The 16,248-nt window shown below is 40.4% G+C and overlaps 1 protein-coding gene across 1 annotated transcript in view; it reads left to right on the top strand.

The window, feature by feature from the left end:
- The first annotated feature begins 8,674 nt into the window (after positions 1-8,674).
- Positions 8,675-16,248, top strand: part of Eda2r (ectodysplasin A2 receptor) — a 40,048-nt gene continuing 32,474 nt past the window's right edge. The window contains exons 1-2 of the mRNA XM_070039095.1: positions 8,675-8,829; positions 14,325-14,364. The gene's annotated coding sequence lies outside the window, so the exon portion shown is untranslated. The remainder of the gene's footprint in view (positions 8,830-14,324; positions 14,365-16,248) is intronic.

Raw genomic sequence — 16,248 nt, 5'->3', positions numbered from 1 at the left:
TAGGAGTAAATTGGTGGCTTACATTCTGGATTGATTTTATGCTTGTGTCCTTGGACATTTCAGTCTACTACTTCTCTGATCTTGAGTTGCTTCCTGTGCAAAACAAGGAAACAAGATACATATTGAAAAGGGTTGTTCTATGAGATAAATGAGTTTATGTGTATAAAACGTTGTGAGGGACCTAGCTTCACTCAACTTTCATGGAATGAAATGAGAAGATCCAGTGACTCAATCTGAAAAGGAGGGGTAAGAAAAACAGAGGAAACCAGGAGACTGGGTTATTTTTTCCAATACAAGAAAGAATGTTTCCCCCAAGAAAAAGAGTGAACAACATTGGGGAAAACTGTAGATAAAGAAGAAAACTAGTGAAAATGTTCCCTAAAAGTTGGCAGTAAAGTGGTTTCCTGTGGCTTGGAAAAGGGAACAGAAGCCAGATTACAATTGGTTGGGGACCTAATGGCCAGGGAAGAGATGGAAACAGTGAGTGCAAACTTCTCTGGCCAGAAGTAACTGAGAAAAGAGATGAAACTGTTATTTAAGAAAAAACCAGTGTAGAGATGGGTTTGGTTTAATGTCTCAATGGGAGAAATTCAAATATGTTTGTGTGTTCAGGGGTGGAAATGTTGCAGAACATAAATTACACTTATACCAGAGATGACGAAGATGATTCATGGAGCATGCTTCACAGGGAAGAGGGGAGGAGAAGAGGCCTATTCTCCCATGTTCTTCTTGAAGAGGAAAGGTCAGGATGGGTGAAGAGGGAGAGAAAGAGATAGAACAAAGACAGAGAGAGATCCTTACACCTTTAATGGACAGAGGTAGAGGGTTTAAATGCCTAATGCCATCTGTTTTATCTACAAAAGAAAAAGATATCCATTTTGTGGACTGACAATTCAGCACAGAGTAAGAATATTAAGAAAAAGTCATTTAGAAGAGTCTTCAAAGAGTATGGGAAGAACCTCTGATTCAGAGGGAAAGGATTGTACTTTGAGTGTGGCATACATTATTCTTGACAGATATGTCAATTGCCACTTATGTGTTATGGTATCATGGAAAACTTGTCAGTTTTGTGCTTCCATTCCCTTATTTATTGAATAGGAGTTGTATAACAGTAACTCATAAAGTTATTGGGATGATTAGATGAGATATTGCATACAGAATATTTAGCACAGAGCCTGATGTAGAGGGTTGGTCAAATTCTAGTTGTTTTTATTTTGAATATGTTCCCTAATATTCACTTTCTTTTTCTTTGTCTTTCCTTTTCATTTCTTTGTGTGTGGGGGGGGTGAGAGAGAGAGAGGACAGGTATGTGTGTGTATGTGTGTTTATGTATATATAAATATAAATATGTGTGTGTGTGTGTGTGTGTGTGTGTGTGTGTGTGTGTGTGTGTGTGTGTGTGTGTGCCTATGCTAGGGCTTCAATTCAAGGCTTAGGCACGATCCCTTATTTTTTTCACTCAAGGTTGGCATTCTACCACTTGAGCCACAGCTCTACTTTTGGATTTTTGCTGGTTAATTGGAGATAAGTGTCTCATGGACTTTCCTGCCTGTTGGGCTGGTGTTGAACTACAGTCCTCAGATTTCAGCCTCTTGAGTAGCTAGGATTAGAAGTATGAGTTACCAGCACCCAGCTGTTTTTCCTTTGTTTGTATTTTACAATTATTTTTGGCATCTTTTTGTATAGTAATCTCCTTGAGTCATAGGAGCTCATTACAGAAGAATGAATTAAATGCCAGCATTTAATTCCTTAATCCCACCCACCCAATCATTTATTAATTTGTTCATTCTACAGGTATATTGATATACATTACAAAATATGTAAAAATATATTGAGCACTTAATTTGCTCTAGGTGATGTTTTGGGTGAAAAGTACATGGAAAGTGCTTATCACATAGCTTTACATATGAGTGAGAGACATTAGAAAGAAGTAAAAGACCAAAGGGACAAGTGATACCCACAAGACAGTATATTGGAAATTAACTTTACAAATTTAGGGGCAGGGGGAGGAGTGAGGGAGGTGGGGGAGGGAAGGGATAGTGGGAGAACAACAACAGAGGGAGTAATAATTCTCAACAAGAAGTGTACTCATTACCTTACTCATGTAACTGTAATGTCTCTGTACAGCATCTTTACAAGAAAATAAAATTAAAACAAAACAAAACAGACAATATTCATCAAAGTCAATGGAAAAGAGTCAACAAGGAATAGAGCCAAATAATTTTTTATGTTGTAATGAATTCTAATAGGTTGGATAGCAAGATATTCACGAGTAACCCTCAGAAAAGCAGAATGGGGTGAGATTAGAAATGACAGAGAGATGAGGATATGAAAGCAAAGACTTTGGAAAACTTTCTCCAGAATGTTGGCTCAGAAATAAAAGGCAGAGCTGGGCGCTGGTGGCTCACGCCTGTAATCCTAGCTACTCAGGAGGCTGAGATCTGAGGATCGTGGTTCAAAGCCAGCCCGGGCAAGAGAGACCGTGAGACTCCTATCTCCAATAAACCACCAGAAAACCAGAAGTGGCGCTGTAGCTCAAGTGGTAGAGCGCTCGCCTTGAGCTGAAGAGCTGAGGGACAGCGCCCAAGCCCAGAGTTCAAGCCCCATGACTGACCAAAAAAAAAAAAAAAAAAAAAAGAAATAAAAGGCAGAAGTCATAGGAAGGACCCTGAGGAGAAGTCACTATAAAGATATAATAAAAGGAAAGTAGAACAGACAGGAGGAGTGAACACAGATGGAGAGATTAGTTTAGGACCTGAAGATCTGAAGCAACAACAAGGATGAACTTGAAGGTAGGAGGTCACTGCTCTTTTATGTTCTCAGGAAACTGGAAGGGAAATCATCTGCTAGGAGTTTTGAGAGTTGCATTGGAGCTTGACTAAGTGGAAGGAGTTTGAAACAGGCATTTTGGTCAAGTGGAAGGGAACATGATTAAGAATGAGAGACAAGAGTAATGAACTATGCTAGAGCTCCAATGAAATTGGAAAATCCCATGGTTTGAAGGAACTTTCTTGTACCCCAGCTTTCTGATCTAGAAGACTCAAACAAGCTGACAAAAGGGTACCAGAAAGCTGATCCTGTAGTCAGGGATTACACTAGAAGTAGCAAAAGTCCAAAGGGGCTCTCTTGCAGGCCCTAGCATATCTTGATATTTTGGATGTTGTTTCTGTTCCTTCTTTCCACACTCCACAGAGAGGCCTACTCTGACTGAATACACATGAGGTCTTCTCATAAGAGATCAACCTATCTGCATTTTACCTTAGAATTAGAGCCTATTCTGTCTTCTTCATGACCTAGCTAAGGCTGGTGATCCCATGAAAGACCCTAGGAAACCTCTGAGAAGAGCTCAAGACTTGCACTAGGGATCTCCTAATTTCTTACCAGATCCTAGAATAATCACTTTTGCTGCAGAGTTAGGTAGAGGGGAGGCTGAACTCATCTATCCTGTTATCAGGTAAGTAAAGTTGGTTCCATCAGTAAAATATAACTAAAGAATCCCTTAACCTGAGATTGCTGTGTTTGGATTTTTGAAGTAACTTTTGCTCATCCTGAAAAAAGATACCTCAGAGAAATCTTTGAGAAATGAATTAACCCAACCTCCGTTCTGACTGCCTACAGAACTGGAGTAGCACCATTGTTCAGAGCAGAGCTGAGAGCCATAAATTTACCCCTTGCTACATTCAACCTGAGGTATTTGAGGCTACTGCCATGGAAAAGCTCACTTACTCAGTGAAGTCCAAAAAGCCCTGATGCTGAAATTAGCTTATATCAGGGTATTGAGGAAAGTCATTTCTGATAACGAAACATTCAAGTGGATATATAGAGAAGTAAAGGACACATGTGTGAAGATGGATGCAGAGGGTGGCTGAGGAGAATTTTCCAAGTTGAAGGACAATCAACCACAAAGATACAACCTGGATCATGCTTTGAGTTTTAGGAGAAACAGTAAGGAAGCTATGATAATTGTGTATGGAAATAGTCATAGATGAAATCAGAGATATATAGACACATATATGGCATAGAGTAGGATTAATTGTAGTTAAGGAGTTTGCATTTTTCTATGTACAAGAAGACAGCCAGTAGGATATTTTGGAAACAGTTTCTTTCCTTCCTTCCTTCTTTCCTTCCTTCCTTCCTTCCTTCCTTCCTTCCTTCCTTCCTTCCTTCCTTCCTTCCTTCTTTCCTTCCTTCCTTCCTTCCTTCCTTTCTTTCTTTCTTTTTCTTTTTTTGTTCTTCATGTTGGTATTGGGGCTTAAACTCAGGGCTTAGGTGCCATCTCTTATCTTTTTCAGTTAAGGCTGGTGCTCTACTGTTTGAGTCACAGCTCTACTTTTGGCTTTTTTTTCTGGTTAATTGGTGATAATAGTCTCACAGACTTTCCTTCTCTGGGCTGGATTCAAATCCTCATCTTCATATCTCAGCCTCCTGAGTAGCTAGTATTAGAGGCATCCGGGAAGACTTATATTTTCAAAGGACTACTTTGGCTTTTAGGCTGAGAATTCACTAGTATGGGGCAATTAAAATAATAAAAGAGATCCACAATAAGTGGTTGCTTATCAGAATAGTTACAGTGAAGTTATTGAGAAGTTATGGAATTCAGAGTCCATTTTGAGACATGCTGATGGATTGGATATGAGGTAAAAAGAAGGAAGAAGCAAGGATGAGTCCAAAGTTTTTAGCCTCAAAGTTTGTTGTGAGAATGAAAAATTTAATTCATATAACATGTGGAACAGTGTCTGGCAGCTTATTTAGGGTTAAATACTATTATATGATAATGGACAAGTTATAGAAGAAAGTAGTGTTTGTTTGCCATTACTAATCAGAAACATTTCCTAATGATCGTTCACCAACTTATAGACTCTAAAGTTTCTTGGTATCTTATGTCAGGGCTTCCTCTTTCCTGCTATGCAGAATCATGGAGTATAGGAATATTTTTTGTATAATACTCATTTCTTTTTAAAAATTATCTTAATAGCACAAAGGAACTGCCATTTAAGAAAATAATTTATGAATACAATACATCTTGATCAATGGCATCCCTTTTGTAATCTTTACCTCAAAAGATTATTGTTAGCTATGAAGGAGCAAATTTGCATGATTTTGAGATTTCTCTCATTTGGATCTAAAATGTCCCCAGAATCCCATCTCTTAAAGGCTTAGTCTCCATCTGATCTTGCTAGTAGGAAGTGGAGGAACTTTTAAGAAGTGGAGCCTAGTGAGAGGTCTTTTGGCTATTTAAGGGTGTGACTTTTAAGAGGACTGTGAAACCATGTCTCTTTCTCTTCTGTCTTTTGCATTGGAGCCATGAGGTAAAAGGATTTATTTTGCCACACACTTCCAGCCATGGTATACTGCCTTGCCATAGGCAAAAAGCAGCAGAATGAGCTAATCATGGTCTGGATATGTTGTAAGGTGAATCAGATACAAATCTAGTCATGAGAAAACAGAGAAGCCACATTTTCAGAGGTCAAATTGTGAGTCGTCATTGGAGGCCAGTGTCTGCAGATAAACTTTCATCTCAAAGATCTGCAGTTCAGAACAGAGCTTACACCAAGCTTTTAAAGACAAAACCACATGATTGTGGGGGCTAAGTAAAAGCAGACATTATTAGGACATACTCAGGTACAAGGTCAGGTACCAGCAGAACATTTCCATCCAGGGAAGATAAAGCTCAACCTTCCACAAAGGAGAAATCTTAGAGCCCACTGGGAGGCAGCTGATTCAAGCCATTTAGGAAGATAATCAAGGCCAAAGCAGAGCATTCTCTATATGCAACTTTCCTGTGGCTAAGACATCTGCATTTCTCTGAAGCAGAGCTCTTCAGCTCACCTAAAGCTAGGCATCTGCAATTTAATGAATGGTCTCTTTCACCTCTAGGCTTTTAAACACTGGGTGGAGAATTCCCTCCTTGCAGCAAGAGGCACCCGGAAGGCTGTAAGAAGTTACTTAGACTCTGCCTCCTCACTTCAAGACCTCCAACACTGTTCACTAACAAACAGATGCTCAGTGAATGCTGCACCTGTCAACCTTCTAGTCTTGCTATTGGAAGTATGGTCTATGGAACAGCAGCATCTGTATCCTCTGAGAACTTTATTTGAAGATCATAGTTTCAGCCGCATGTCAGCAATACTAAATCACAGTATGTGTTTTAACAGAATCTGTAGATGATTCCTTAGCAACATTAACAAGTGGGAAGCACTGCTCTAGAGCTTCAAGGCTAGTTAGTCCAACAATTTCTTCAAGTTACAAAGGAGAAAGAAAGGAAGGCGGAGAAACAAAGAATCTCACTTGATTTTTTTCCTAGAGTCCTAAATCCCATACCCAGGCTAGAATCCACCCACCACAAAGAAGTCAATATTCTTTCAACTACAGTAGTCAGTCTGGACACAGTCACATAACAACACACAGTTACTCTGTAAAAGAAGATGAAAAGTTTGAAGACACTTCCTTTGAGGAGGAGGCCCTTCCCTAGGAGGGGGGGGGGACGACAAAGGGTTCTTTTGTTATTTGTATGTACTGGTCCTGGGGCTTGAACTTGGGGCCTAGGTGCTATCCCTGAACTTCTTTTGCTCAAGATGAGTGGTCTACCACTTGAGCTAGAGCCCCATAACTGGCTTTTGGGTAGTTTATTGCTGAGAAGGTTCTCACAATCTTTCCTGGCCAGGTTGGCTTTGAACTGCAATCCTCAGATCTCAGCTTCCTGAGTAGCTAAGATTACTGGCATGAGGCACTAGTGCCTGACTAGAAAAAGGATTCTTTCTTTGGTCCTCCTCAGAACAGAATTACAAGGTCCTATTTAATATTAATCTAATTGACAACGTCAAAAGATCTGGATGTTCATACATTTTGTATATGTACTTGTTTATTTATATATAACATAGAATTGTATGCTACTTAATACATCCCGTCATTATCCTAATTTAACACACATTACTACTATTTTGTATAGAACCTCATCCTCAGAGTAACCAAATGAGTGAAATGAACCCCAAAATAAGGACACAAGTGGTTTTTCTTTCTTGCTATTGTTTCTAACGTTTTTATAAGGTACCATGTGATTTTTTTTTGTTGCTTTGTATGTCCCTCCCCCATTGTATAACCCCTATTTTCACTGTATTTAATGTTGTTATAATTTGGGGAGGGGAAGGGGAAAAACAAATTGTTTAAATAGGGATACAGGTGTAACCATTGCAACAATGAGATGTACAAGACACTATGTCAAAAACAAACTTTACAATTTAGGCGGGGGTGGGGGGTGTAGTTGTGGAGGTGGGAGGGAAGGGATGGTTGGGGAAAAACAAAGGAGGAAACAATGCTTGATAAGAAATGTACTCATTACCTTGCTCATGTAATTGTAACCCCTCTGTACAGTATTTTTACAATAAAAACTTATTTAAAAAGGTAACCAAATGAGCAAGATATTATTATTGTCCCCATTTACAAATAAGGATACAAAGATACACACTTGTCCAAGATCACAGTGTTAGTAAGAACCTGTTCCAACTAAAAACATTTTCTCTTGTGCTAGGCCTGAGTCCACGGCAGCAGTGTAAGTGGACATATCCTGGCCTTAGCTATTAGTGAGGAATAGATAAGGAATGAATTTAGAACTTACACACACACACACACACACACACACACACACACACACACACACACACACACCTCTTTATAGGCCAGGTGGAGATAGTCAGATTCTGATTATGGCCCAGTGCTTGATTCCATCCCCCATACCTTGGCTATTTGCTCTTACACTTGTTTTTTGCCTATCCCAGTCCACTGAAGATTATTTCTTTCATTCACTATATACTCTTTCTTTTATACTTTCCCCCTTATCCTCATACTTTTATTTTGCCCTTCAGTTTATACTGTGTGTTGTTAGGTGACTGTGTCCAGTCTGTCTTATCTCCCCAACTCCTCTGTAAGTTCTTCAAGGTCAGGGATATTATTCCAGGATTTCCTCATTGCTGCCTGTGAGATCATAGACTAATTAACTCCCAAAGTGTCATTGCTGAAAGAGCCTTAGGGACAATGTAATCCAACCTCTTCGTTGCACAGAAACAGGAGGCCCCAAGAAGGTAAAAGGTTGGCTCAAAGTCAGAGATAACTCCGGGATCCAGTTTTCCTTCATTTTCAGTAGTCTTTCTCCAGCATCAAGTCTCTCTCCTCCTGCAAAAGTCTCACTCTTCTGAAGGCAAGATGGACAAAATGGAAAGTACAGAACCAGGTCTGGGAATTGGCATTTCCATGTGTATGAAAACCCTTACTTTTCCAACACTAATTTTCCCTGTTAAACTCCTGGCCGGCTAACTCATACACAAAACTGAAGAGCTGAACCGCATTTAGCTGTGTCCAATCGCTTGACCCTGTCTTCTCCCCTTTCTTCCCACACACTGGGCTGGACTCAATTCCCTGGCTCTAGGCCCTTCCGCCTCCGCTTCAGTCCCAGCAGCTTTCGCAAATCCTGCTGTACCAGTGACTGGATCATTGTTTATCCCCTAGACTCTCTGTGCCCCTCTGCGGGGTGGAGTTTATTTGCATAGCCACTCCTAGCTACATCAAGTAGTCCAATAACTGTCCCTGAAGCCTCACGGGGGCGTGGGGAAAGTAAGAATAGCATGAAAGAAATAGAGGGTGGCTTTGATCTGTTGTTACTACACGTGGATGTGAAAATACGTGTTGAACTCTGCCTGCTACGGATTTCTTCTGTGGGAGCTGTGCATAGGCTGAGGGCTGAGGTGCTGCGGCTGGGCGAGGTGACTTTTCAGTTCCAGGGTGCATTTGTTCTGGAACCCTGTTGTAAAAGATTCACCTATTCATCCTTACAAGGTAAGTGTGGGAACACCCCCTTGGCGTGGCAAATAGGCTGGGAAGTGTGGCATCTAGCTATTAAAGTACAAGATCACAAGTCTTTTTTCTAAGTTGCTTCGCAATCCGAACGTCTGGGAAGGTGTCCCGTGGTCATCTGTCAATTCATCTACTAATGACAAGAAAGCATTGTCTGAAGTGTTAGAAACCTATACTGGTATCCTTAGAGCCTTGGCTAGCCTGTTCCTCCTGTATAGGTTCTTACTTGAGTCACAAGGCCACTGGGAACATGCCCAGACTTGTACAACTACCATGAGCATCTGGGTTAAGAAGATAAGTAAACGAGGAGGGGAGGAGGGAAAGGATTAGACAAATGGAGCATCCCTAGGGAAGCTGAATTGCTGGCTCACCCGTGGTGCCCGGGCAAGTCAGGGCTTGTGTAGAGTGTGCTGGCTCTGTATGGGGCTTTGACTCCACCCCCTCACCCTGCCCAGCTGAGTTTCACTAGATTCCCCCCCCCCCTCCTGGAAGCCCAGACCAGGACAGTGATATTTTGATCCTGCCTCACCCCAAACACTGGCCAAGGCCCAGGCAGCTGTGAGAACTGGCAGGGGTGGGGGGAGACAAGAAGAGACCCGCCAGAGACCAAGCTGGGAAAACAGGACTGCAAGCTCTCATTTGGACAGGTGTTGGTAACACAGGCCAACGCCTCCTTTGCTACAGCATACTTTCAATTCAACTAATTGTAGCTACTGAGTACCTACTCTGTGTCAGACTGTGGATAGTGAAATGATCAAGATGTAGGCTGTACCTCCTGCTGTCCAGACTCATAATGGGTATAAGAACACAAACAATCCTAAAAAAAGATGAATTTTAAAGGTGAAAGGAAGCCAAGTACCAGTGATTCACTGGTACTGGATGCTCTGGAGGCTGAGATCTGATAATTATAGTTCAAAGCCAGCTAGCACAAGAAAGTGTATGTAAGGCTTATCTCCAATTAACCATCAAAAACCAGAAGTAGAGCTGTTGCTCAAGTTGCAGAGCTCTGACTGAAAAAGCTAAAGGACAATGCCCAGACCCTTGAATTCAAGCCTTGGTTTGGACACACACACACACACACACACACACACACACACACACACACACACACACACACATACACACACACACACACACACACACACACAAAGTAAAATTTAAAAATTTCTGTTTTTCAAGTAAAAATCATACCAACTCGAGCCAAGAGAAAATAAAAACATTTAAAATTGTGTTTTGAAATTATACCACTTTTCAAAGCTCCAGATCAGATACTGTTTGGTATCAGATCCATCCCCACCTTGTATTAACTTTCTTGACCTCTGACAAATTGACATCCCCCTCTGAGCTTCAGTAACTCCAGCTAAAGTGGGGATAATAATAGCATCAACATCATCGAGTTGTTGTGAGGATTAAGTAAGAATCCATGTAAAATACTTGTGCACGCTTAGCACAGTGGCGGGCTTAAAATGAGCACTCAATAAATGTTAACTATTATTATTATTTAAGATAGACTCTAGAGTACTGGTTTCAACAGGTGGAGGTGGTAAAGAAGGCAGTGTAAGAGTTTAAGCTGAGAAAGCTGTGGGAACAACTACTGGAAAACAAAGGAAGCTCAGAGCATGTGAGACACAAGCAGAGCAGGGTTTTGCAGCACAGTGAGGGAGAGAGTGTAAAGTTCTGGAAGACTTTGGATACTGGAGTTTCAGTTTGACTGGACCTAGTGTTGATAGCCACTGCTACAGGTTTGTGAACTAAAGGAAAAGCTAGATCTGTACTTTAGGGGAAAAATCTGGTAAATGTGAGTCAGCTGTATTGGAAGAAAGAAACAAGTGAGCATACTCCATGCTAGAGTGAACAAGGCCACAAACAGTTTGAGGACAGCTCCCTGGCTCTGATTTCAAGCCCTGGTATTGGCACCAAATTAATTAATTAGTTGAAACAATAGTAAGTCCAGTGAGCAAAAAAAATATCGAAGTTATCAAGCCTCTCTGTTCCCTTTTAAAAAAAGGGATAATAGTACTACTTCCTAATGTTGAGAGGATGAAAACATAATCCTTGTAAACTATATGCAACAGTGCTTGACACGTAAGGTTGTCATGAATCACAGTTTTTAGCCACCCCAATTGGGTCCATTAAAAAATATCCTTTGTCTCATAGCAAATTGTTTTTTTTTGGGGGGGGGCGTGTTTGATCTGTCATGGGCTTGAACTCAGGGCCTGGGCACTGTCTCTGAGCTTTTTTGCCCAAGGCTAGCACTCTACCACTTTGAGACACAGCACCACTCATGGTTTTCCAGTGGTTAATTGGAGATAGGAACTTCACGTGCTTTCCTGCCTCGGTTGACTGAACCATGATCCTAAGATCTCAGCCTCCTGAATAGTTAGGATTACGGGTATGAGCCACCAGCACTTTGCTAACACAACAGTTATTTAGAGATCTGCAAACCAGAAACCAGATTCTCCTACATTTTCTGTTCCCAGTTAAATAGTATGGTTACTTCCATTTTTTATATGGCATGGGGTTGAATCAAATCTAAGTTGTAGGTTTAAAAATATATAAATTGGGGTGGTGACACTTTCAACTGTAGCACAAAACAAAATACCCAGTTCTGGTACAGGGTCAGGGGGGAGGAGAAAGGGAGGGGAAGAGAGAGAAATTTTGGGGGAGATGGAGGGGGTCATTTAGGGGAACAAAGTCTCTAGTCCATAGGCAAAAGTAAGTGGCAACTTCCCAGGAATCTATGGCAGCCCTGCTTGGGATTTCTTCTTGCTTTGCTCTACTGTTTCACTTGAATATCATCTGCAGAGAGCAAGAAACCTTTTGGATTCATTACTCAGAACTAAAATTTAATTATAAACCTGAAGATGTTTTTTTCTCTGCTTTCTTTCTGAAGGCTGACTCCATTCATGTGTCCACCCCTCCCTTGGGGACTTAACAGAAAGGATACAGATCAGTTTCATCATTAGTTTATAAAATGGAAGGACCATATTTTTCAGTGCCCATAGAAGATAAGAGGATGACTATAGTCTGTAACAGATTAGGGTTAGCTGTACATATTCTCAGCATTCCCCAGCAGAGAGGCTCTCCTATAGCACTCTTTATGCACCTCTGTTTTCCCTTTCGATGACTCTAAATCCTAACCAAATAGAAGGCATTTGTCAAGTGATGTTTGTGTGCCCAGAAATCCATCTTGGAATGATTATATTTCTATTCCCTTTGTGCCCCTTAAAGACATCGTCCCATTTGGAAAGATAAAGAAATTGCCCTGTAGTGTATGATGGAATTAAACAGTAAGATGTCATTACTTCCAGGAGGTTGTTAGTCACCACCATGGAGGAGCCAAAACAAGTGGGCTGCACTATTTCCCTTCTATGAGATACCTCTGCCTGACTAGTCCACTCTTAGGAATTTTTCCTGTTGAGAGTAAAATGAACAAACAATAGATTGTGAGAATGAGGGGGAATAGGAAATTATACTCTTGGTAATATAGTTACTAGGTAATCAACACTAAACCTGGTACTACTCCTTTACATTATTTTGTTTTTTTGGTCGGCCGTGGGGCTTGAACTCTGGGCCTGGGCTCTGTCCCTCAGCTCTTCAGTTCAAGGCAAGCGCTCTACCACTTGAGCTACAGCGCCACTTCCGGTTTTCTGGTGATTTATTGGAGATAGGAGTCTCACGGTCTCTCCTGCCCGGGCTGGCTTTGAACCTTGATCCTCAGATCTCAGCCTCCTGAGTAGCTAGGATTACAGGCGTGAGCCACCAGCGCCCGGCTCCTTTACATTTGGAAAATAGACAAGCTGGGTTGTGAAGTAGACTTGGATTCTAGTTCTGGTTCTGGTACTATGTGGCTTTGTAGAAATTCCTTCTCTGAGACTCAGTTTCCCCATGTGTATCATAAGGGAATGGCTTTAGGTTATCTTGAAGAATTCCTTTAGTATTCCATGACTATATGTTTCTAATTACTTTGAGAGTTTTAACCACCTGCCAATGAGAAGGAAAGAAATGAACCACAATGGAATGTACTGCCTGATGAATATTGAGGTACCTGATACTAAAAGAGTTCAAGTAGATTTGGATGTTATTTCTACCTTTGGCTAGAAGCTGAGACTAGAATGAGTTTTAAACTCCCTTTTGAGTCCCTGTTGGGATTTTTGAAAGTTGAAAAATAGTTCATAAAGTATATATTTACATATGTTATCACAAGTTTATTTAAATCAGTTTCTCCTTACCCCCACAACTCCCACAAGTCGATAACTTTCTTCCTTCTGGAGGGCATGTAAACAAAAGGACAAAAATTATTTTGGCAGCAGTATCCTATTCTCTACAGACAGACCTCATTCTATAGCCTGATTATCTGGGTTCCATTATAAGGATGTGGCCCTGATTTGTCTCACTATACCAATAAGAAAGAGAATACTTGATAGAAAGAGAATACTTTGATAGAATTTTCTGTAGGAAAAGGAATTGTTCTTATTGGTATATTCCGAGAGATACAGCTATTCTAGATTGCTTGGTAAAATGGACAGGATAGAGGCAATATGGAGCAAGACCAAAAAAATTATAAAAGTCAGAAATTAAAAACCTTCACTGAGTTTTATCAGTTCCAAACCATGCAAAGTAGTCATACCATGATTCCAATTCCCTGATGAGACAACCCAGCCAACTGCCTCCTTGGAAAGTCAGTGAACTTCCACACCCATTATTGCTCATGGAGTAGCTAAGTTTTGATTATTCCATTATGTTAAGGTGTCTTATGGTGGTTAAAACATGGGTAAGTGACTTACTGTGACTAAGGTGACAGCAGAGCAAATCAGAGACTTCAGGTATTAGCTATATGTTAATTTAGCCTCTGGCTTTTCTCCAATGCTTTTTGTTCCTCCACTCAGGGTGGGATAGTAATAACATTCATAACAATTCCTCACATGTGCTGTATAATCTGGACTTTCCAAAGCACTCTCACATACATTATCTCATTTTTCCCTTGAACATCATCCAGGATAATTTCTGTGCCTTCGCTCCCACTTGGGAAGATTGTTTCAGCAATAATTAAGAGGATATTTTTTCCCTTTCTAGTCAGCCCAGAGTTTATTGGTCTTCATTTCATTCCATTTCTTTTATTAATAGCATTTCTCTATTTTTGGCTGTACAATTCATTTTTTTTCTCCTTTTAACAATTCTTTTTAGTAGTTGCCCAACACTAAGTAAATATTTATGTTTTAGCTTTTTCTTTGCTCAATTTACAATCTTCTAAGCTGTATTTGTCCTTTTGAAGTGTTTGTTTCTTTCTGTTTGTTTGTTTGTTTGCAATGGGTGTATGTGTGTTCACACAAGTGTTTTGAAAGAGAAAGAATTTGACTCATGGTTAGTGGTTTGCCTTTGGTTGTATGGAAATGGCCCTGTTAACTGGTTACTAATTCTACTAGCACAGTAAAAACTGTGTTTGATGAGAATTTTTTTCTTCTCTTCTACCCCAGCTCTTGTTTTGTGGAGTGGAATACAGGATAAAGTTAAAATGTAAGTATTCTTTAATTTTGCACAACCTCCTTCATTCTGCTTTGTTGATGTGCTAATCCTGAGATTGCTAGACCATCTGTTGTTATCACTAACTGCTAAAAGTCTCCAAACATGGAGAAAGAAGTTGATAAAGAAAAACTGTAGTGGGGCTGGGAAGGTGGCTCAGTGGTAGAGCGCTTGCCTTGCATGCATGAGGCCCTGGGTTTGATTCCTCAGCACCACATAAGCAAAAGAAAAAAGCCGGAAGTGGTGCTGTGGCTCAAGTGGTAGAGCGCTAGCCTTGAGCTGAAGAGCTGAGGGACAGCACCCAGGCCCAGAGTTCAAGCCCATGACTGGACCCCCCCTCTCAAAAAGAAAAAGAAAAACTGTAGTAGCCAGTTGAGTATAGTAGATCATATTTATAATCTTAACTACTTCAGGGCTAAGATAATATGATCATGATTCAAAGTTTTCCCCAGCAAAAAGTTCACAAGGCCCTAACTCAACCAATAAAAAACTGAGAGTAGTGGTATGAGCTTATCACTCCAGTTATGGGAGAATTTTAGATGGATGGAATGCAGTTTAGACTGGCCTGGAAAAGAAAACAAAAAGAAAGATCTTATTAAATAATTAACAAAATCAAAAAAGGATTGAGGGCATGATTCAAGGGGGTAGAGTGTGGCCTAGCAAAGCATGAGAACCTGAGTTCAACCCCCAGTGCTGTGTAGGAAAAAAAAGTATAGTAACCATCTGAAACCTTTGAATTATTTCTATTTCAGGCAAACATTTTTATATATTTGAAGATAAAAAGACAACTTACTTTTATTTACAGACTCATAAAACAAAATCAAAATAATATATCCCTAATTCTAACCACCTTTACAATAGCTGACATGATTGTTTTTCCCTCCTCTTCCTCTCCTCCTCCTCTTTATCCTCCCGTCTCCTCTTCCTCCTCCTCCTCCCCTCCTCTTCTTCTTTATCCCCTCTCCTCTTCCTCCTCCTCTTCTTCTTCTTCCTCCTCCTCCTTCTTTCTCTCCTCCTTTTTTTCCTTTATATATATATATATATATATATATATATATATATTGTAAAGATACTGTACAGAGGGGTTACAGTTACATGAGCAAGGTAATGAGCACATTTCCTATCGAGCATTGTTACACCTCCTCCTTTTTTAGTGCCTTCCCTGGGGCTTGAACTTATGGCCTGGGCACTGTCCTCGAGCTGTTTTGGTCAAGCCTAGCACTCTAACACCTGAGCCTCAGCTCCACTTCTGGCTTTTTTGGCAGTTAATTGGATAGAAGAATCTTGTGGACTTTCTTGTGTAGGCTGGCCTCAAACCACAACCCTCTTGAATAGCTAGGATTGCAGGATAAGCCATGGATACTCAGCCTTCCTCTTCCTCCTTAAAATTATATGTTTACTCATTAAAGCCTTTGCTATGTTTCTAAACTTATCTGAGCTCTGTTATCACTTACCTAGACAAATAGTTTTCAACCACCGGGCATTTTATATTTAAAGACCACTAATTAGTGGACGTAGGCATTTTTCCTTAAAAGTTTGTTCATATGAATCTGATACATAGCCAGGAACTGCTATTCTGTTTTTTTTATGCATTTGACTTGTTTTCAATTCCAACTTGTGTTCTACACATTTCCATTGCCTGCTGGGCATGACCACTGAAATGTTCCTCTGTCCTCTCCAACTCTTCATGTTTGAAATGATTGAAACGTACTGCATTGTCTCTTTTCTACCATGAAACCACAGGATTAAGATGTTTATAGACCCAATAACCTCCTGATTTGCCAGAAAAGATCACTCATATAACATTCTTCTGTTGATCATGTTTTCTTGGCCTTAACTTTTGAGTGTGTGTGTGTGTGAGTGTGTGTGTGTGTGTGT

This window comes from Dipodomys merriami, unplaced genomic scaffold, assembly GCF_024711535.1.
Source record: "Dipodomys merriami isolate MVZ:Mamm:240054 unplaced genomic scaffold, mDipMer1.0.p SCAF_3, whole genome shotgun sequence".
Taxonomy (NCBI): Eukaryota; Metazoa; Chordata; class Mammalia; order Rodentia; family Heteromyidae; genus Dipodomys; species Dipodomys merriami.
The sequence above is the reverse complement of the archived record's forward strand: the minus strand, read 5'-3'. Positions and strand labels throughout refer to the sequence as shown.